The following is a 23619-nucleotide window of genomic DNA, read 5'->3' as shown; positions in this document are numbered from 1 at the left end:
CTCAGGAGGAAGAATATTCAGGGTGTATTTGGTAGTTTATGAGAGTGGAGGGAAGTTATAAAAGATGCATAGTGGGAAGTAGTGGGAAATAGGGAGAAGAAATGAATTAGAAGTTGTGAACAAGTTTGTACACCCTGACAAATACTGTTAGAAAGATTCTTCCAACAATTGGTTCTTTGTGTGCCTTATCAATGTTTCTTTCCCATTCCTGTCCCGCACTAAATAAAACAAAAGAATAAACAGTTAATTCCTTCATTCAGCAAATATTTGTTGAGTACTTGCTTTGTCCCAGGTGTTATGTTAGGAGCATAAGCTATAAAGATAAACTAGACACAGTCCTGCCCTCAAGGAGCTCACAGTCTGGTGGGGAAGACCAACTCTTGGTTAAAAAGGGGGTACATACAAAGTGCTCATTATATTTGAAATGGGGCCACCTTGAAAAAGAATGATCTTGACTGCCCTGGGCTAATCGCCTGAGCTCTGTTTTTAGCCCTTGGGAGCAACCTCAGGATGTGTGGCATACCAGAAAAACAGCTGCATACTATATTCTGAAAATGATGAAAGTGACGCCTCTGTTTTTCCAGACTCAGAGCAGTGACTCTGAGGAGAGCCAAACTCTTTCTCTCCTGGCTTGTGCTGGTGGGCACATTGTTGCAAAGATTTTAGAGGGGAAGTTTCACATTTTCCTACCTTTGTCCTAAAGAAAGGTGATATGGAGAAGGAAGGGATAAGGGAGTAATAAACTATAGAGTCCTTTCATCTATAGTATTTCTTAATGTAGCAAGAGATGGTAATAATAATGATAGATAATATTTATTGAGTGCTTACTTTGTGCCAAGCACTATGATGAGGGCTTTAACATACAGTACCCAATTTAACTCACACAGTAGTCATGAAAACCAGCTACTGTTTTCATCACTCTTTACAGATAAGGAAACTGAGGCTTAAAAAAATTAAGTAACTTTCCTGTGTCACATAGCTCATAAGTGGATATAATGGAAAGTATATTGGAATGGGCTTTATATTTCATATTTTATAGAGAAAGCTAAAGCCTAGAGAGAAGTGTTTGGTCCATAGGTGCAGAGCAGAATGACGTCAGAGCCAGATTTAGAACTCATGTCTCAATTTTATGATCCTTAAAACAATTGTAATTCTCTTGTAATAGAAAATTTTAAACACATATATTACTCAGCTTCTTCAGTTACCTATTCATGATCAATGTTATTTCATCTGTACTTCCACTCACCTGCCCTCTACCATATTAATTTGAAGCAAATACTAAACATTATATTATTTCATCTGTAAATATACCAGAATGTTTCTCTAAAAGATGAGTCATTTAAAAAGCATAATCATAATACCATAATCTATATTTAATAATTTAGGTGAACCAAAATTAATAATAATTCCTTAACACCATCAATTATCTAGTCTGAGTTCACATTTCCAGTTCTCTCAAAAGTGTTATAATTTTTTCTTACAGTTTGCTTGAATCAGGATCCAAGTAAGGTCTACACATTACAGTAGATTGATGTATCTTTTAAGTCTTTTAATCTACAGCTTTCCCTCACCTTTTAAATTTTCTTGTAATTTAAACTGTTTGTCCTATAGAGCTTCCTGCAATTTTTATTTTGTGGATTGTATCCCTGTAGTTTGTGTAGTTTAAGATGTTCCTTTGTCTTCTATATTTCCTGTAAATTGGTAGTTGGATCTAGAGGCTTGATCAGATTCAGGTTTGTTACATACCTTTTTGCAAAACTATAGATGACATTGTATCATTAGGAAGCACATAATGTCTAGTTATCTCTCTTTTTTTGATGTTAGGAATCATTGATGCTTAATGCCTAGATACATTAATTTATTGGAGCTTGCAAGGCCTTCCATTTCCAGCAGTGATGAGTATCAAGAAGAGAATTTACCCTCTCACTCTAAACAGCTAAAAAACCCAACCAGATATAGAAAAGAATAGTTTTCAGACATTGGACAACAGGCATCACAGGTCTGTGATCTGTAAAGGAAGGGAAATGACATAATGTCTGGCATCCAGTGAAAAATTACTGGACGTGCAAAGAAACACGATCATACAGTCAAAATATAAAATTTAATTAATAGAAACAGAATCCTGAAATGAGAGATCATAGAATTAGTAGACAAGATATTAAAAGAGCTACTATGAATATGCTTCACTTGTTCAAGAAGTAGAGGAAAATATGAGTATAACAAGGAGAGGAAATGGAGGTTATAAAAAAAGACCCAAGTCTAGAGATGAAAAATATAGTATTTGAGATGAAAAGTACATTGCATGGGATTAACAGCAGATTCGACACTGCAGAAGAAAAGGTTAGATACTTGAAGACATAACAATAGAAACTATCCAAAATAAAGCACAGAAAAAAAAGCCTGAAAAAAAAAAAAAAGAGCATTAGTGAACTGTGGGACAATATCAAGTGGTCTAACATACATATAATTGGAATTAGAGAAGGGCAGGGACACCAGAAACATATTTGAAAAAATGATGGCTGAAAAATTGCCAAGCACCTTAAGAGGACCTGGAGACCTCTGATTCTGTTGTAATGAAAGACAAGACTGCTTCTCTGCAGATAAAGTGATGGTTTCATGATGAGCAGGCAGAAAGCTATAATTTAGACTAAGCCTTTTAGACTACATGGTGATCTTCTGTATAACATAATGTGTTGTCTTCCTCTTAGGGTCATCCTGGAAAAAGATACTTGTCTTTTGTCTTCTTTCTATTGTTGAATCTCCTATCCACTCTTAAAGGGATTCCTTCCCCTCCTCCACTGAAGACCCCCAAAGTGCCCCTGGTTACCCAAGGAAGGCCTGCACCTGTTTCCTAAGCATCCACCTGGGCTCCAGACTCCATCTATTCATCTGTGCAGCCATCCCAGCCTTCCCTAATGAAATTTTGACCCACTTTGGTCCTGTCAGCCCATCTTTTTATTTTATTTTATTAAATTTTTTTTCTTTTTTAACTTTCTATTTTATATTGGAGTATAGAAGATTAACAATGTTGTGATAGTTTCAGGTGTACAGCTGAGTGATTCAGTTATACATGTATCTATTCTTTTTCAAATTCTTTTCCCATTTAAGTTGTTACATAATATTGAGCAGTTGCCTGTGCTGTACAGTGGGTCCTTGTTGGTTATACATTTTAAATATAGTAGGGTGTACATGTCAATCCCAAACTCCCTAACTATCTCTTCTCCCCACCCTTCCCCCCTGGTAACCATAAGTTTGTTCTCTATGTCTGTGAGTCTGTTTCTGTTTTGTAACTAAGTTCATTTATATCATTTCTTTTTAGATTCTGCTTACAAGTGATATCATAGGATATTTCTCTTTCTCTGACTTACTTCAGCGAGTATGACAATCTCTAGGTCCATTGATGTTGCTGCAAATGGCATTATTTCATTCTTTTTATTTATTTATTTATTTATTTATTTCAGTACGCGGGCCTCTCATTGTTGTGGTCTCTCCCGTTGCGGAGCACAGGCTCCGGATTCGCAGGCTCAGCGGCCATGGCTCACAGGCCTAGCCGCTCCATGGCACATGGGATCCTCCCAGACCGGGGCACGAACCTGTGTCCCCTGCATTGGCAGGCGGACTCTCAACCACTGCGCCACCAGGGAAGCCCTCTTTTTTTTTCTTTTTAAAGAAGATGTTGGGGGTAGGAGTTTATTAATTTACTTATTTATTTTTGCTGTGTTGGGTCTTCCTTTTTGTGCGAGGGCTTTCTCTAGTTGTGGCAAGCGGGGGCCACTCTTCATTGTGGTGTGCAGGCCGCTCACTATCGCGGCGTCTCTTGTTGCAGAGCACAGGCTCCAGACACACAGGCTCAGTAGTTGTGGCTCACAGGCCTAGTTGCTCCACGGCATGTGGGATCCTCCCAGACCAGGGCTTGAACCCGTGTCCCCTGCATTAGCAGGCAGATTCTCAACCACTGTGCCACCAGGGAAACCCTATTTCATTCTTTTTAATGGCAGAGTAATATTCCATTGTATATATGTACCACATCTTCTTAATCCATTCTTCAGTCGATGGACATTTAGGTTGCTTCCATGTCTTGGCTATTGTAAACAGTGCTGCAATGAACATTGGGGTGCATGTATACTTTCGGACCATGTTTTTCTCTGGATATATGCCCAGGAGTGGGACTGCAGGATCATATGGTAGCTCTATTTTTAGTTTTTTAAGGAACCTCCATACTGTTCTCCATAGTGGCTGCACCAATTTACATTCTCACCAACAGTGTAGGAGGGTTCCCCTCTCTCCACACCCTCTCCAGCATTTTATTGCTTGTGGATTTTTTGATGATGGCCATTTTGACTATTGTGAGGTGGTATCTCATTGTAGTTTTGATTTGCATTTCTCTGATAACGAGCAGTGTTGAACATTTTTTCATGTGCCTGCTGGCCATCTGTATGTCTTCTTTGGAGAAATGTCTATTTAGGTCTTCTGCTTATTTTTTGATTGGGTTGTTTGTTTTGATATTAAGCTGCATGAGCTGTTTGTAAATTTTGGAGACTAATCTCTTGTTGGTCACATCATTTGCAAATATTTTCTCCCAATCTGTGGCTTGTCTTTTCGTTTTGTGTATGGTTTCCTTTGCTGTGCAAAAGCTTTTGAGTTTAATTAGGTCCCATTTGTTTATTTTCTCTTTATTTCCATTACTTTGGGAGACGGATTGAAAAAAATGTTGCTGCAGTTTATGTCAGAGAGTGTTCTGCCTATGTTTTCCTCTAAGAGTTTTATAGTGTCTGGTCTCACATTTAGGTCTTTAATCCTAATTATTTTAGTGTATGGTGTTAAAGAATGTTCTAATTTCATTTTTTTACACGTAGCTGTTCAGTTTTCCTAGCACCATTTGTTGAAGACTGTCTTTCCATCATTGTATAGTCTGGCCTCTTTTGTTGTAGATTAATTGACCGTAGGTGCGTGGGTTTATTTCTGGGCTTTCTATCCTGTTCCATTGATCTATATTTCTGTTTTCATGCCAGTACCATACTGTTTTGATGAATATAGGGCGCCTGATTCCTCCAGCTCCGTTTTTCTTTCTCAAGATTGCTTTTGGCTATTCTGTGTCTCCATACAAATTTGAAGATTTTTTATTCTAGTTCTGTGAAAAATGCCATTGGTAATTTGATAGGGATTGCAATGAATCTGTAGATTGCTTTGGGTATTATAGTCATTTTCACAATACCGATTCTTCCCATCCAAGAACATGGTATATCTCTCCATCTGTTTGTGTCATCTTTGATTTCTTTCATTAGCGTCTTACAGTTTTCAGAGTACAGGTCTTTTGTCTCCTTAGGTAAATTTATTCCTAGGTATTTTATTCTTTTTGTTGCAGTGGTGAACGGGATTGTTTCCTTACTTTCTCTTTCTGCCCTTTCATTGTTAGTGTATAGGAGTGAAAGAGATTTCTTTGAATTAATTTTGTAACCTGCAACTTTATCAAATTCATTGATGAGCTCTAGTAGTTTTCTGGTAGCATCTTTAGGATTTTCTATGTATAGCATCATGTCATCTGCAAACAGTGACAGTTTAACTTCTTCTTTTCCAATTTGTATTCCTTTTATTTCTTTTTCTTCTCTGATTGTCATAGCTAGGACTTCCAAAACTACGTTGAATAAAAATGGTGAGGGTGGACATCCTTGTTTTGTTCCTGGTTCTAAAGGAAATGCTTTCAGCTTGTCACTGTTGAGTATGATGTTAACTGTAGGTCTGTCATATATGGCCTTTATTATGTTGAGGTATGTTCCCTCTATGCCCACTTTCTGGAGAGTTTTTATCATAAATGGGTGCTAAATTTTGTCATAAGCTTTTTCTGCATCTATTGAGATGATCATATGGTTTTTATTCTTCAGTTTGTTGATGTGGTGTATCACACTGATTGATCTGCGGGTATTGAAAAATCCTTGTATCCCCGGGATAAATCCCACTTGACCATGGTGTATGATCCTTTTAATGTATTGTTGGATTCAGATTGCCAGTATGTTGTTGAGGATTTTTGTGTCTATGTTCATCGGTGATATTGGCCTGTAATTTTCTTTTTTTGTGGTATCTTTGCCTGGTTTGGGTATCAGGGTGATGGTGGGCTCATAGAATGAGTTTGAAAGTTTTCCTTCCTCTGCCATTTTTTGGAACAGTTTCAGAAGGATAGGTGTTAGCTCTTCTCTAAATGTTTGATAGAATTCACCTGTGAAGACATCATGTCCTGGACTTTTGTTTGTTGGAAGATTTTTAATCATAGTTTCAATTTCAGTGCTTGTGATTGGTTTGTTCATATTTTCTATTTCTTCCTGGTTCAGTCTTGGGAGATTGTACCTTTCTAAGGATTTGTCCATTTCTTCCAGATTGCCCATTTTATTGGCATATAGTTGTTTGTAGTAGTCTCTTATGATCCTTTGTGGTGTCAGTTGTCACTTCTGCTTTTTCATTTCTAATTTTATTGATTTGAGTCTTCTCCCTTTTTTTCCTGATGAGTCAGGCTAAAAGTTTATCAATGTTGTTTATCTTTTCAAAGAACCAGCTTTTAGTTTCATTGATCTTTGCTCTTGTTTTCTTTGTCTCTATTTCATTTATTTCTGCTCTGATCTTTATGAGTTCTTTCCTTCTACTAACTTTAGGTTTTGTTTGTTCTTCTTTCTCTAGTTGCTTTAGGTGTAAGTTTAGGTTGTTTGAGATTTTTCTTATTTCCTGAGGTAAGACTGTATCGCTATAAAATTTCCCGTTAGAACTGCTTTTGCTGCATCCTATAGGTTTTGGATTGTTGGGCTTTCATTTTCATTTGTCTCTAGGTTTTTTTTTTTTAATATTTATTTATTTATTTGCACCAGGTCTTAGTTGCGGCAGACTGACTCCTTAGTTACGGCTTGCTGGCTCCTTAGTTGTGGCTCGCTGGCTTCTTAGTTGCAGCATGTAGGCTCCTTATTTGTGGCATGCAAATTCTTAGTTGTAGCATGCATGTGGGATCTAGTTCCCTGACAAGGAATCAAACCCAGGCCCCCTGCATGGGGAGCGTGGAGTCTTATCCACTGCACCACCAGGGAAGTCCCTGTCTCTAGGTAGTTTTTGATTCCCTCTTTGATTTCTTAAGTAATCCATTGGTTGTTTAGTAGCATATTGTTTAGCCTCCATGTGTTTGTGTTTTTTACTGTTTTTTTTTGTAGTTTATTTCTAATCTTATAGTGTTGTGGTTGGAAAAGATTCTTAATATGATTTCAATTTTCTTAAATATACAGAGGCTCACTTTGTGGCCCAGCATGTGGTCACTCCTGGAGAATATTCCATGTGCATTTGAGAAGAATGTGTATTCTTCTGCTTTTGGATGAAATACTCTATAAATATCAATTAAGTCCATCTGCTTTAATGTGTCATTTCAGGCCTGTGTTTCCTTATTGATTTTCTATCTGGATGATCTGTCCATTCATGAAAGTGAGGTGTTAAAGTCCCCACTATTATTATGTTACTGTTGATTTCTCCCTTTATGGCTGTTAGTATTTGCCTTATATATTGAGGTGTTCCTACGTTGGGTACATAGATATTTACAATTGTTATATCTTCTTCTTGGATTGATCCCTTGATCATTATGTAGTTTCCTTCTTTGTATGACAGTCTTTATTTTAAAGTCTATTTTGTCTGATACGTGTATTGCTACTCCAGCTTTCTTTTGATTTCCATTTGCATGGAATACCTTCTTCCATCCCCTCACTTCCAGTCTGTATGTGTCCCTAGGTCGGAACTGGGTCTTTTATAGGCAGCATATATACAGGTCTTGTTTTTGTATCCATTCAGCCAGTCTGTGTCTTCTGGTTGGAGCATTTAATCCATTTACATTTAAGGTAATTTTTGATATGAATGTTCCTACTGCCATTTTCTTAATTGGGGTTTGTTTTTGTAGGTCTTTTTCTTCTCTTCCTCTTTTGTTGTCTTCTCTTGTGGTTTGATGACCATCTTTAGTGTTGAGGTTGGCTTGCTTTTTCTTTTTTGTGTGTGTATCTATTGTAGTTTTTCGGTTTGCTGTTCCCATGAGGTTTTGATATAGCAGTCTCTATGTGTACAAGATTTTTTTAAGCTGCTGGTCTCTTCCCCATGTAGGGGAGTTCCTTTAGCATTTGTTGTAAAGCTGGTCTGGTGGTGCTGAATTCTCTTAGCTTTTGCTTGTCTGTAAAGCTTTTGATTTCTCCAGCAAATCTGAATGAGAGCCTTGCTGGGTAGAATATTCTTGGTTCTAGGTTCTTCCCTTTCATCACTTGAAATATATCATGCCACTTCCTTCTGGCCTGCAGAGTTTCTGCTGAGAAATCAGTTGATAACCTTATGGGAGTTCCCTTGTATATTATTTGTCATTTTTCCTTTGTTGCTTTTAATATTTTTTCTTTGTCTTTATTTTTTGTCATTTTGATTACTATGTGTCTTGGTGCGTTCCTCCTTGGGTTTATCCTGCCTGGGACTCTTTGCACTTCCTGGACTTGAGTGACTGTTTCCTTTCCCATTTTAGGGAAGTTTTCAGCCATTATCTCTTCAAATATTTTCTCAGGTCCTTTCTCTCTCTCTTCTCCTTCTGAGACCCCTATATTGCGAATATTGGTGTGTTTAATGTTGTCCCAGAGGTCTCTTAGGCTGTCTTCATTTCTTTTCATTCTTTTTTCTTTTCTTTCTTTTTTTTTTTTTTTTTTTGTGGTATGCGGGCCTCTCACTGTTGTGGCCTCTCCCATCGTGGAGCACAGGCTCTGGACATGCAGGCTCAGCGGCCATGTCGCATGGGCCCAGCTGCTCCGCGGCATGTGGGATCCTCCCGGACCGGGGCACGAACCCGTGTCCCCTGCATTAGCAGGTGGACTCTCAACCACTGCGCCACCAGAGAAGCCCCATTCTTTTTTCTTAATTCTGTTCTGTGGCAGTGATTTCCACCATTCCGTCTTCCAGGTCACTTATCCGTTCTTCTGCCTCAGTTATTCTGCTATTGATTCCTTCTAGTGTAGTTTTCATTTCAGTTATTGTATTATTCATCTCTTTTTGTTCTTTAGTTCTTCTAGGTCTTTGTTGAATATTTCTTGCAACTTCCCGACACCTGCCTCCATTCTTTCTCTGAGATCCTGGATCATCTTCACTGTCATTATTCTGAATTCTTTTTCTGGAAGATTGCCTATCTCCACTTCATTTAGTTGTTTTTCTGGGGTTTTATCTTGTTCCTTCATCTGGGACACAATCCTTTGCGGTTTCATTTTGTTTGACTCTCTGTGACTGTGGTTTTTGTTCCACAGCCTTCAGGATTTTAACTCTTCTTGCTTCTGCTGTGTGTACTGTGGTGGATGATGCTGTCAGCCCATCTTAAGGCTAATGTTTGATATTCAATATAGTGGGTTCCAGTGGTTTAGTGTACAACATTAAAAGGTTAATATTCACATTTAAAAGGCCATTCAGAAGTATGCTTTAAATTCTACTTATTGGGGACTTCCCTGGTGGTGCAGTGGTTAAGATTCTGAGCTCCCAATGCAGGGGGCCCGGGTTCAATCCCTGGTCAGGGAACTAGATCCCACATGCATTCTGCAACCAAGAGTTTGCATGCCACAACTAAGGAGCCCATGTGCCACAACTAAGGAGCTCACAAGCCGCAACTAAGGAGCCCGCCTGCTACAACTAAGACCTGGTGCAACCAAATAAATAAATAAATACTAAAAAAAAAAAAATCCTACTTATTTAAGCTCCAATTCAAATATAATCTTATTTATTCAACAGTAATTTCTCTAGTGGTACCATGAGTCATGTATTGTGCTTAGGTGCTAGTGCATAATGAATAAGACTCAGTTGCTGCCCTCTGGAGCCTCACAGACATGAAATACAGACATAAACAAATACAAGTTGATGTCACATAAACACAGTCATGTAGGTTTGAACAAAGGTTCTGAACTCAGTGAGGGACAGCTAGCAGGACCTGGGCACTGAAGAAAATAGACTTTTGTGATGGGTCTAAAAGAGAAATAGGGGTAAAACAGTCTGAGAATTTGAAGAGAATCTCAGGCAAAGAAAACAAGATCAAAGGCACAGAGATAACTAACAATATTGATTGCTATTTACTATGTTTTTACTGTGCATCTAGCACAAAGCTAGGTGCTTTGCATACATGACATCAGTTGACTCTTACAAAAACCTTTTAAAATGAGTATTACTGTAATATCCACTTTGCAGATCAGGAAACTGAGGGAAGTTCCAGCCTTGCCCAAGGTTGTATAATGTGTCAGAGCTGGGATTAGAACCAAGATCTATCTGATTCCAAAGCCTAAACTCTTAATCCTTAAATTACTGAAGAAAATTTATGTTCGGAATATGGTAGGGTAAGAACAAAGTAGTAGCTGGAGAGAAGGCAGAGAAGGTTTGTAAAGGCCAGACTGCAAAGTGTTTTGTGCTCTATATCTGTGAAATAATTCTTTATTCACTTATTGCCCCCAATCCCCTAACACCCAAACCAGAAGCAATCTTATTTTTCCCTCCTAACCCCTGAGTACTTAATATATATATCTCACATGCATTTGTAATTATGTTCTTTCCTTATTTCCCTCTGTTCACCACTAGGCAACAAAATCTCAGTCAAAGGGATTATAACAGTGCTCTACTCGTTTGGTGAATGTGCTCTGCTCACTTAGGGAATGACTGAATGAATGAACCAGAAGGAATGCCTATGGTGGGGGAAGGTTTAGGCACTGGGCTTTGTAATTCCATATCAAAGAAGTTATGGTTGCCTTGGAGTAATTGGACACTCAGATTAATTTTAGGCCATTCTTGTGTGCCAGTTGGTAAATCATGTAACCCCAGCCTTGCCCCTTGTGTTTCAGTGAGCATGACATCACTATGAGACAAGCCAATTGGGCTTCCCATGAAAACTTATAAGAAGATTTTGGCTGAGCCACAAATCTTATGAACTCTAACCCAGGGACACCGCAGTGCTCCCAGTAGTTCTTGCTGATTTCTGGATGTTGTGGCTCCCTTGCCTGGGATCTATTTGGTGTTCAGCATCTAGCTATAAGTCTTGAGCCCCGATGTATAGGCTGGGGTTGGGGAGCAGAGGGAGGGAGGCCAGCTGGAGTGGCTAGAGATGTTAACCAAGAATGTGCAAACCAGGAAGGAAGGCAGGAATCCAGGCTTATTTGAATGTCTTTTTCTATAGACATGCAGCCTGACTGTAGCCTGTGGCCAGTTGTATCTGCACAAGAAATTGAGCTTTCCTTTTCCCAAGCTTCCCTCTCTCAAATTCCTAGGCCTAGAGCATACCTAAACCTGTTTCATCCCCACTCCTACATAGTAGTGAATGAACTGTCTCATTTAGAGTCAGGATGTGTGTTCAAGTCCTGACTGCCAATTACTGTGACGGTAGGTAAATCACATAGTCTGTTGGTAAAATGGCGTTATAACTCCTTCCTGCCACTCAACATAGTTGCTGGGAGAATGAAACGAGATCATAGGGTTGAAAGTGTTTTGTGAGTAATCAAGCTCTGTGTAATTGTTAAGGGAGAAAGAAGATGTAGTTTCTTGAGGGTATTTTAGACTGGGGGGCACCCAGATTGAGTAAACCCTTCCTTCTAAGCTGTCTGATGTGCCACAAGGTGGCAGCAGGAGCCTATCTTTGCTCTTGTCTTTAGCACAGGGAAAAATATATGAAAGGGATTTGATGCTGCTTTGCTCTTTTCTGCAAAGTTAAAGATTTATTCCTTTACCACTGCTTACATTCCTCCACCAAATCCTTCAAGTCCATGTTAAATAATTTCTCAAAGGACTCACATTCTGTTTTTTTTGGCAGTGCCGTGCGGCTTACAGGTGACCAGGGATAGAACCTATGCCTCCCCTGTAGTGGAAGTGCAGAGTCCTAACCACTGAACCACCGGGTAATTCCCAGGACTTGCTTTTTTTTTTTAAGAGCATGCATTATTATTTTATTGTACACTTTATAAAAAGTCCAAACACACACATACCGCCCCCCCCCATTAGGGAGGAGGCCACATCTTTCTTAATGTAGATCTGGCCACCTTCTTTTTTTTTTTTTTTTTTTTTTGCGGTAGGCGGGCCTCTCACTGTTGTGGCCTCTCCCCTTGCGGAGCACAGGCTCCGGACGCGCAGGCTCAGTGGCCATGGCTCACGGGCCTAGCCGCTCTGCGGCATGTGGGATCTTCCCAGACCGGGGCACGAACCCGTGTCCCCTGCATCGGCAGGCGGACTCTCAACCACTGCACCACCAGGGAAGCCCCTGGCCACCTTCTAAATTAGGCCTTGTGACTTGTTCTTATACCCTTAAGATGCTTCTCTCCCCTACTACAAAAATGGGGCTGCAATGGGTGTATATAAAGATATGAGATTTTTCTTGCTCTTGTTATAGTACAAACAACTCAAGGTAACTAAAGAACCAGGAGAGTAAGAAAGGGAAAATTACCTAATGAAGAGATAGAATGTCTCTTACCTGTAACAAGCGGCTGACTTATCTGTTATAATCGGCACCTACCCTAAAGTAACCGGTTTGTAGGGGCATGGGTACATGGAACAGTGAGGCAGCATTTGCCAGGCCACTCCTTACACAGACTCCAGAATGCATGAGAATCCCTCACCCTTTCTTAATTACGGAAGACAAATTAGAGGAGAACCCAGTACTTAGATTCTACCCACTCTGAGGTATTAAACGCACAAAGATTAGTTGTGTCCAAGTAGCATGCAATAGAAATATTTTTAAACCAACATGGGTAAGTGTTAAGATCTTTAGAAATCAAAATATTTATTCACATAATTTTAAATTAAAGTCAAAGGTAGTAAATCTTCCGTGGTAATGATCTGAGTGCAAGTGATGCTGGCTTTCTTCACATTCACATCCTTTGTTCAGTTGTTCTTGAACAAGTCGATGCAGCCCTGCAGGAGGGAGACGGTGTTCCTGGAATGCTTTATTTACAGTTCAGACATTTCAATCAGATTCTCCCTAAATGCTGCCACTCTCTTTTGTTTGAAATTGATTAGCTCTTCTTTTGCAGATTCAGAAAGCTGTTCACATTTCTGGCAGTATTCCTGCTGGTGTGCCTCAGCCAGCTTGACGTCTTTGCTTTTTAACCAGGCCTTATCCAGCGCCTTGTTTGAATTCTCATAGTCAATGAGGGCTTCGGTGCGTCTGTATAAGAGATCCTTAGCAGCCTCTATGTGGAGCATGTAGTATCGGAGGAGCTCTGTCAGCTTTAAGTCCTCATCTGAGGAGACTCGACTCTCTACTTTCCTAAGTTTTTCAGATAGCTCAGCCGACTTCAGTAGGTACTTTTTGATGACCGTGGGCTCTTCTAAAGCCAGGCTATGCAAGCAGGCTGCTGTGTGGATGTAACCGTCTGCTACATTTTTATGAGCGCTGGTCATTCTGTCAGCCTTTGCCAAGGAACCCTTGATCCTATCATAATAGTTACTGAGCAAATGCTTCTCTTGTTCAAAGAAGTCATCTACCTCCATAACTCCTGAAAAAAGGACTTCATCAGTGCTTTCACCACACTTTTGAAAAAGCCACCAAACACCTCTTTGGTAGTTTTCTGCCTAACACTTAGATCTTGATCATATTCCAGGAAAATGTGAAAGTTGTGATCTTTACTGAGAACAGGGTGAGAGGAGAACTGCTGAAGAGAGACTTCATGGGAAGACACAGTCTTCTTGAAGACCACGAGATACTCAGCTTCCAGCTCTTGCTTCATCTTGGCAAATTCTTCTTTGGTCATAAACCCTTCACCCTCTCCCAGTTTCTGCATCTTCTCTCAGGGGCCATTGAAGTCAGGCTTTGCAGGTACGGGCGGAATAATAAGCCCAGCGTAGTCTGTAGTTTCAATAAGAGTGTCATGTAGCCACACAAAATCTTCATGTTGCCTTGTAACAGAAAACTCGGGGCTCTGAAACGTGGGCAGCGTGGTCTTGGTGTGCACTGTAAATTTGACTTTATCTCTCTCACTGAGTGCATAAGGTATGTCAGTCTGAAGCAAGGGATCAACATTCAGGTCCACCGATACAGATCTCAGCTTGCTGTGGTCCTCCTCCTGCTGCTGCAGCAACTTGGGAACTGTGGCCATGGCGACGCGGGCCTCGAGCGTGGCCGCCTGGCCTGGCTCCGAGCCACACTGAAGCCGCTGACTGCAGGCTGCCACGGGGACGCGGTGCCCCTGACACTCTCCCAGCGAGGCGCGTCTCAAGAAAGCAGGACTTGCATTCTTTTTTTTTTTTGTGGTACGCGGGCCTCTCACTGTTGTGGCCTCTCCCGTTGCGGAGCACAGGCTCCGGACGTGCAGGCTCAGCAGCCATGGCTCACGGGCCCAGCTGCTCCGCGGCATGTGGGATCTTCCCGGACCGGGGCACGAACCCACGTCCCCTGCATCGGCAGGTGGACTCTCAACCACTGCGCCACCAGGGAAGCCCAGGACTTGCATTCTTAAATCAGAATCCCAGGGCACTTTCCTTCCCTGTTGAAGTTAAACCAGCCCTGGTGGGTTTCAGTTAATGGTTGCAAATCTGTTTCTGTTAATGGTTGCAAATCTGGGCTTTGGACTTTAATACAACTGTTCCCCCCTGGAATTGCACTACTATAGACTCCAAACTCACTTTAATTTTCATCCTTGAATCAGAGCTCTGGTGGACCTGGAAAACCATCTAATCCAATGCCTCATCTTGCAGAAGAGGAAAACTGAGGCGCAGAGAAGGGAAATAGTTTGTCCAAGATGAAGCAATCAGTTTATTCAAGAGTTAAGACTTCAGTCCCAGTTTCTTCCTGTGGGTTCAGTTTCTTTATAAATGTGAGTATTTTCCAGGTGTTTTGGGAGGCTTGAAGCAGCTTTTGTTTCTCCAAGTGGTGAGAATTTTGAGGACTTTCTGAGGCAGAGAGAAATAGGAGACCTTTCTGTAGCAACCATTTGAAAAACCTTTTGAAGAAGAGTTGCCATAAGCACCTGTTTAGGAATCCCCAGGTATCTGAAAGGTAGACCTTAGAAACTCTCAGGTATGCATTCTCAAAGGACTACAACACATAATGCCTCGGGAGAAAGAAAGAATAATTTTAAAGGACACATTTCAGTCTATGAGCTTTCATGTTGGGCTTGCCTTCCCAATTATATTCTTCTCAGAGGCACATGCTAAAATGAGACCGTCCTCAGTATCCCATGGCTTATGGAAAAAGAAGGCAAGAAAGAGGGAAGCCAGCCGTAAACATTTGTTATCTATATAGGGCATTCTCTGTACACAGAAAATCCACATAAAGTTGGCAAAGTGGTAAAACAAAAGCATGTGGATTGAGAATCTAACAGATACTGGTTCAAAGCCTGCCCCAGTTACTTACCTTTATAGACAATTTTCTTTACATCTCTGTTTTCTTTTCTTTTCATTTTTTAAAAATATTTATTTGACTATGCTGGGTCTTAGTTGCAGCACTCAGGATCTTTGTTGCCATGTGTGGGATCTTCCTTGTGGCATGTGGGGTCTTTAGTTGCAGCATGCGGGATCTTCATTGTGCCATGTGAGATCTTTTAGTTGTGGCATGGGGGATCTTTAGTTGTGGCATGCAGTATCTTTAGTTGCAGCATGCAAACTCTTAGTTGCAGCATTTGGGATCTATTTCTCTGACCAGGGATGGAACCCAGGCCCCCTGCATTGGGAGTGCAGAGTCTTAGCCACTGTACCACCAGGGAAGTCCCTAAGTCTCAGTTTTCTTAACTATAAAGTGGATAGAATAATATCTACCTTATTAGCTATGTAACCTTGGACAAGTTCTTTAACCTCTGTGTACATCAATTATATTGTCTGTAAAATGAGGATAATAGTAAAATGAAAAGCCCTACTTCATAGGTTTTATAATGATTAATAAATTATTATCTACAGCCATGCATGGCACATAATCAGCAGTTGGAAATTATTAGCTATCATTGTTATTGTTATTAATACTACCACCATACAGGGTTGTTGTGGTGATTAAATTAAATGAGACAGTGTATGTAAAGTTTTTTAAAGAGAACAGGCACTCAGTAAAATGGTATTTATTTTTATTTATATGTAATTAATAACCACAGTAGTGTAAATAGTATTCACAGTAAATGAACCTACTTACTTATGTTCTAGGTACAGGAGTATTGTTTTGTCATTTGTTTAATGTTTATTTACTCTATTATTTGAGGATAATTCTTGGCTTTTTGAATTATAGATTCATCTTCTTTTTGGTAATCTAAAAGCAATGATAATGATGAACATTTATTGAGCCCTTACTACGTGCCAGACCCTGTTCTTTATGTACATAGTCTCAGAAGGATTCAGTAACTTGTTTATGTCTATATAGATAGCAAGTGATAGAACTGGGATTTGAACTCCGGCAATCTGATTTCAGAGTCTTGCTTTCTTGACTTTTACTATTCTGCCTGCCTTAAAAAATGTTTACCATTGGGGGCTTCCATTTCTTAGCAGTAGAATTATAATATCCTAGTGCCAAAAGGTATTTAAGAATTTGTCATGGGTTTATAGTATACATCAGGCATAATAAAAATGTTTGTAACTTTTGACCTGACAGATCCACTTTTAGGAATCTATCCTAAAGAAATAATCCAAAACACAGTCAAAGTTTTATCACAGTGTCATTTGATCACAGTGTCATTTCTTATATAATGTAATGTAATATCATATCATATCATATAATACTTTCAAGCGATCTAAACATCTAGCCACAGAAATGATCAGTAAAATATTGTATATCTACTTGATGAATGCAGCTCTTAGTAATTGTAAACAGTGATGCTGTTTGGAACTTTGTAAGAAAACAGATGCTGAATATGAACTCATGAGAAGGTAAATAACAAGTATTTTCTTTTTCCTTCTTGTATACCAATTTTTAATTTCCTTGCTCTGGAAAGGTTAATAGGACAAAGGGATTCTCAATTCTGTTATATATTAGGATTTGAGAAATTTGGGTAATTTCTAAAGGTTGAATCTTCTCTAGCTGATAGAAATTCTCTAGGTTATCTTTTCTTTACTTAGCAAGCAGATCTGGCCCCATGCTAGACACTCAGGGAGAGTCAAGGGATGAAAAGGCCTGAATCTGCTGGTGAGGTGCTCACAGTTTTGTTAGGGACAGGCTGGCAGCCTGGAAGCAGAGTACTATGTGTAGAAATAGAGAAGGGGTGGGCAGCAGGAATAGATGACCTTGTGTACAGGCACTGAGGGGGCCCAAGGACTGGAGGCACAATGTGAGTCAGGTCTGCTGAGAAAAGGCTTTTTAGGGAAGGTGAACCTTGGACAAGACCTTGAAGGAAATTATGGATCAAAACTGGTTGCTTTTCATGTGGTACATATATACAGGGGAATATTACTCAGCCATAAAAAGGAATGAAATTGGGTCATTTGTAGAGACATGGATGGACCTAGAGACTGTCATATAGAGTGAAGTAAGTCAGAAAGCAAAAAACAATATTGTATATTAACACATATATGTGGAATCTAGAAAAATGGTATAGATGATCTTATTTGCAAAACAGAAATAGAGACACAGATGTAGAGAACAAACGTATGGACACCAAGAGGGGGAAGGGGGGGTGGGATGAATTGGGAGATTGTGATTGACATATATACACTACTGATACTATGTATAAAATAGATAACTAATGAGAACCTACTGTATAGCTCAGGGAACTCTACGCAGTGCTCTGTGGTGACCTAAATGGGAAGGAAATCCAAAAAAGAGGGGATATATAGCTGATTTACTTTGCTGTACAGTAGAAACTAGTACAACATTGTAAAGCAACTATACTCCAATAAAAATTAAAAAAAAACAATAAAAACTAATTATAATAAAAAACTGGTTGCTTTTCAGAATAGAAGAAGAGTACCATGGGGCAAAGGCCCAGAGACTGCAGTGACCATATGTTGTGGACAAAATAAATGTCTATTTTAATTGGAACGGAAGGGCCACCTTGGGAAGATCAAGGGGTGAGTTTAGCCTTCCTTTTTAAAAATACAAGATCATTTAAGCACAGATAGTGGCTGATCATCTTGTTCTGGGCTTTCAATATCCCAGACTCAAGGATATTGAATTTTATTTTCAGTTATCTTTTTAAAAATAATTAATTAATTAATTAATTAATTTCTGGCTGCATTGGGTCTTTGTTGCTGTGCATGGGCTTTCTCTAGTTGCGGTGTGCAGGCTTCTCATTGCGGTGGCTTCTCTTGTTGCAGAGCATGGGCTCTAGGCATGAGGGCTTCAGTAGTTGTGGTGCATGGGCTCAGTAGTTGTGGCTCGCAGGCTCTAGAGCGCAGGCTCGGTAGTTGTGGCGAACGGACTTCAATGCTCCGCAGCATGTGGGATCTTCCTGGACCAGGGCTCGAACCCATGTCCCCTGCATTGACAGGCGGATTCTTAGCCACTGCGCCACCAGGGAAGTCCCTCAGTTATGTTTTTCTTGACCATTTTTAGGAGTACGTGTTTGAGATGGGTACTGTGTCAAGAAGGTAAGAATCAGGACAAAAAGAAATAACGTAGGATGGAAAGAAGCCTTTTTATTGTACTGAGAAGAAGCTATAGGGGAATGCTTTTTGTAAATTAATTAGTGCTTCTGTGAGCACCAACGTGAGGTCACCTGGAGCAAGTAGATATTCGTGAGAAGAGTCAAAGCTTAAGGGCCAACTGACAAACTGGTCATCCCCAGAATTGCAGAAAATGAAAAATGGTAGAATGATAGATAATGATAGAATGATAATCATTTTCATTTAGAAAATGAAGAATGATAATCAGGAGGTATTGTAAAGCCCTTCAAGATCCTTTGTAAAGTCTATTGGCTGACCCGTTTGAATCAAGATACCAATAACCTTGGCTCCATTGTGGTAGAGACTTATGGTGTCCACCCATATCTGGTTTTCTTCTTCTGGGCACACTGGAGAATTATATTTCTTCATCCCTTGCATTTAGGTAGGGACATATGAATAGTTCTGGCCAATGGGCTTTGAGTGGAAGTGATGTGCATATCACTTTTAGGCCAGAGCATTTAACTGCTGGTATGAGACTCCATCATCTTTACCTCTCTTTGCCTGAGTAACTGAAAAGGTCATGTATTTCAGATAGTATAACTACAAGATGGTGGAACCTTAATATCTTGGGTCCGTGAGTGATTATGTGGAGCAGAAGTCATCCCCAGTCTCAGGCCATGGCCTGAGAGATTTGGTGTTGTTTGTTACCGTAGCATATACAAGCCTGTCCTGACAAATATATTCATCCTGCACATTTCTCTCCCTATTCTTTTTTTTTTTTTAGCATCCTTATTGGAGTAAAGTTGCTTTATATTGCTGTGTTTGTTGCTGCTGTATAACAAAGTGAATCAGCTATATGTATACATATATCCCCATATCCCCTCCCTCTTGCATCTCCCTCCCACCCTCCCTATCCCACCCCTCTAGGTGGTCATAAAGCACCAAGCTGATCGCCCTGTGCTATGTGGCTGCTTTCCACTAGCTATCTGTTTTACTTTGGGTAGTGTATACGTGTCAATGCCGCTCTCTCACTTCGTCCCAGCATACCCTTTCCCCTCCCCGTGTCCTCAAGGCCATTCTCTACGTCTGTGTCTTTATCTTGTCCTGCCCCTAGGTTCTTCAGAACCATTTTTTTTATTCCATAAATATGTGTTAGCATAAGGTATTTGTTTTTCTCTTTCTGACTTACTTCACTCTGTATGACAGACTCTAGGTCCATCCACCTCACTACACATAACTCAATTTTGTTTCTTTTTATGGCTGAGTAATATTCCATTGTATATATGTGCCACATCTTCTTTATGCATTCATCTTGTCGATGGACACTTAGGTTGCTTTCATGTCCTGGCTATTGTAAATAGGGCTGCAATGAACATTGCGGTACATGACTCTTTTTGAATTATGGTTTTCTCAGGGTATATGCTCAGTAGTGGGATTGCTGGGTCATATGGTAGTTCTATTTTTTGTTTTTTAAGGAACTTCCATACTCTTCTCCATAGTGGCTGTATTTACATTCCCACCAACAGTACAAGAGGGTTCCCTTTTCTCCACACCCTCTCCAGCATTTACTGTTTGTAGATTTTTTGATGATGGCCATTCTGACTGGTGTGAGGTAATACCTCATTGTAGTTTTGACTTGCATTTCTCTAATAATTAGTGATGTTGAGCATCTTTTGATGTGTCTCTTGGCCATCTGTATGTCTTCTTTGGAGAAATGTCTATTTAGGTCTTCTGCCCATTTTTGGATTGGGTTGTTTGTATTTTTGATATTGAACTTCATGAGCTGTTTTTATATTTTGGAGTTTAATCCTTTGTCCGTTGCTTCATTTGCAAATATTTTCTCCCATTCTGAGGGTTGTCTTTTTGTCTTGTTTATAGTTTCCTTTGCTGTTTAAAAGCTTTTAAGTTTCATTAGGTCCCATTTGTTTATTTTTTTTTTATTTCCATTTCTCTAGGAGATGGGTCAGAAAGGATCTTTCTGTGATTTATGTCATAGACTGTTCTGCCTATGTTTTCCTCTAAGAGTTTTATAGTGTCTGGACTTAAATTTAGGCCTTTAATCCATTTTGAGTTTATTTTTATGTATGGTGTTAGGGAGTGTTCTAATTTAATTCTTTCACATGTAGCTGTCCAGTTTTCCCAGCACCACTTATTGAAGAGGCTGTCTTTTCTCCATTGTATATTCTTGCCTCCTTTATCAAAGATAAGGTGACCATATGTGCATGGGCTTATCTCTGTGCTTTCTATCCTGTTCCATTGATCTATATTTCTGTTTTTGTGCCAGTACCATACTGTCTTGATTACTGTAGTTTTGTAGTATTGTCTGAAATCAGGGAGCCTGATTCCTCCAGCTCCCTTTTTCCTTCTCATGATTGCTTTACCTATTCGGGGTCTTTTGTGTTTCCATACAAATTGTGAAATTTTTTGTTCTAGTTCTGTGAAAATGCCATTGGTAGTTTGATAGGGATTGCATTGAATCTGTAGATTGCTTTGGGTAGTAGAGTCATTTTCACAATGTTGATTCTTCCAATCCAAGAACATGGTATATCTCTCCATCTATTTGTATCATCTTTAATTTCTTTCATCAGTGTCTTATAGTTTCCTGTTTACAAGTCTTTTGTCTCCTTAGGTAGGTTTATTCCTAGATATTTTATTCTTTTTGTTGCAATGGTAAATGAGAGTGTTTCCTTAATTTCACTTTTAGATTTTTCATCATTAGTGCATAGGAATGCAAGAGATTTCTGTGCATTAATTGTGTATCCTTCTACTTTACCAAATTCATTGATTAGCTCTAGTAGTTTTCTGGTAGCATCTTTAGGATTCTCTATGTATAGTATCATGTCATCTGCAAACAGTGACAGCTTTACTTCTTCTTTTCCGATTTGGATTCCTTTTATTTCTTTTTCTTCTCTGACTGCTGTGGCTAGAACTTCCAAAACTGTGTTGAATAATAGCGTTGAGAGTGGGCAACCTTGTCTTGTTCCTGATCTTAGTGGAAATGGTTTCAGTTTTTCACCATTGAGAATGATGTTGGCTGTGGGTTTGTTATATATGGCCTTTATTATCTTGAGGTAAGTTCCTTCTATGCCTACTTTCTGGAGAGCTTTTATCATAAAGGGGTGTTGAATTTTGTCGAAAGCTTTTTCTGCATCTATTGAGATTATCATGTGGTTTTTATCCTTCAGTTTGTTAATATGGTGTATCCATTGATTGATTTGCATATATGGAAGAATCTTTGCATTCCTGGGATAAACCCCACTTAATCATGGTTATGATCCTTTAATGTGTTGTTGGATTCTGTTTGATAGTATTTTGTTGAGGATTTTTGCATCTATGTTCATCAGTGATATTGGCCTGTAGTTTTCTTTTTTTGTGACATCTTTGTCTGGTTTTGGTATCAGGATGATGGTGGCCTCATAGAATGAGTTTGGGAGTGTTTCTCCCTCTGCTATATTTTGGGAGAATTTGAGAAGGGTAGGTGTTAGCTCTTCTCTAAATGTTTGATAGAATTTGCCTGTGAATCCATCTGGTCCTGGGCTTTGGTTTGTTGGAAGATTTTTAATCACAGTCTCAATTTCAATGCTTGTGATTGGTCTATTTATATCTTTTATTTCTTCCTGGTTCAGTCTTGGAAGGTTGTGCTTTGCTAAGAATTTGTCCATTTCTTCCAGGTTGTCCATTTTATTGGCATATAGTTGCTTGTAGTAATCTCTCATGACTCTTTATATTTCTGCAGTGTCAGTTGTTACTTTTCCTTTTTCATTTCTAATTCTGTTGATTTGAGTCTTCTCCCGTTTTTTCTAGATGAGCCTGGCTAGTGGTTTATCAATTTTGTTTATCTTCTCCAAGAACCAGCTTTTAGTTTTATTGATCCTTGCTTTCGTTTCCTTCATTTCTTTTTCATTTATTTCTGATCTGATCTTTATGATTTCTTTCCTTCTGCTAACTTTGTGTTTTCTTCTGTTCTTCTTTCTCTAATGCATTAGGTGTAAGGCTAGGTTGTTTGAGATTTTTCTTGTTTCCTGAGGTAGGATTGTAATGCTATAAACTTCCCTCTTATAACTGCTTTTGCTTCATTCCATAGGTTTTGGGCCATTGCATTTTCATTGATATTTGTTTCTAGGTATTTTTTGATTTCCTCTTTGATTTCTTCAGTGATTTCTTGGTTATTTAGTAGTGTATTGTTTAGCCTCCATGTGTTTATATTTTTTACAGTTTTTTTTTCCTGTAATTGATATCTAGTCTCATAGCATTGTGGTTTGAAAAGATACTTGATACAATTTCAGCTTTCTTAAATTTACCAAGTCTTGATTTGTGACCCAAGATATGATCTATCCTGGAGCATCTTCCATGAGCACTTGAGAAGAAAGTGTATTCTGTTGTTTTTGGATGGAATGTCCTATAAATATCAATTAAGTCCATCTTGTTTAATGTGTCATTTAAAGCTTGTGTTTCCTTATTTATTGTCATTTTGGTTGATCTGTCCATTGGTGAAAGTGGGATGTTAAAGTCCCCTACTATAATTGTATTACTGTCGATTTCCCCTTTTATGGCTGTTAGCATTTGTGTTATGTATTGACGTGCTCCTATGTTGGGTGCATAAAGATTTACAATTGTTACATCTTCTTCTTGGATTGATCCGTTGACCATTATGTAGTGTCCTTCTTTGTCTCTTGTAATAGTCTTTATTTTAAAGTCTATTTTGTCTGATATGAGAATTGCTACTTCAGCTTTCTTTTGATTTCCATTTTCATGGAATATCTTTTTCCATCCCCTCACTTTCAGTCTGTATGTGTCTCTAGGTCTGAAGTGGGTCTCTTGTAGACAGCATATATACAGGTCTTGTTTTTGTATCCATTCCGCCAGTCTGTGTCTTTTGGTTGGAGCATTTAATCCATTTACATTTAAGGTAGTTATCGATATGTATGTTCCTATTACCATTTTCTTAATTGTTTTAGGTTTGTTATTGTAGGTCTTTTCTTTCTCTTGTGTTTCCTCCCTAGAGAAGTTCCTTTAGCATTTGTTGTAAAGCTGATTTGGTGGTGCTGAATTCTCTTAGTTTTTGCTTATCTGTAAAGGTTTTAATTCCTCTGTTAAATCTGAATG

General features: G+C 39.2%; 1 pseudogene across 1 annotated transcript; it reads right to left on the bottom strand.

Annotated features, from left to right (window-relative positions):
- Positions 1 to 12810: 12810 nt before the first annotated feature.
- Positions 12811 to 14247, bottom strand: LOC308616627 (sorting nexin-5-like; annotated as a pseudogene). The gene has a single exon. The product of its transcript is annotated as a sorting nexin-5-like (transcript).
- Positions 14248 to 23619: the final 9372 nt, after the last annotated feature.

The sequence above is a fragment of the Mesoplodon bidens genome (genome assembly GCF_964165515.1).
Source record: "Mesoplodon bidens genome assembly, chromosome: 4".
Taxonomy (NCBI): domain Eukaryota; kingdom Metazoa; phylum Chordata; class Mammalia; order Artiodactyla; family Ziphiidae; genus Mesoplodon; species Mesoplodon bidens.
This window is presented reverse-complemented; position numbering and strand designations above follow the sequence as displayed.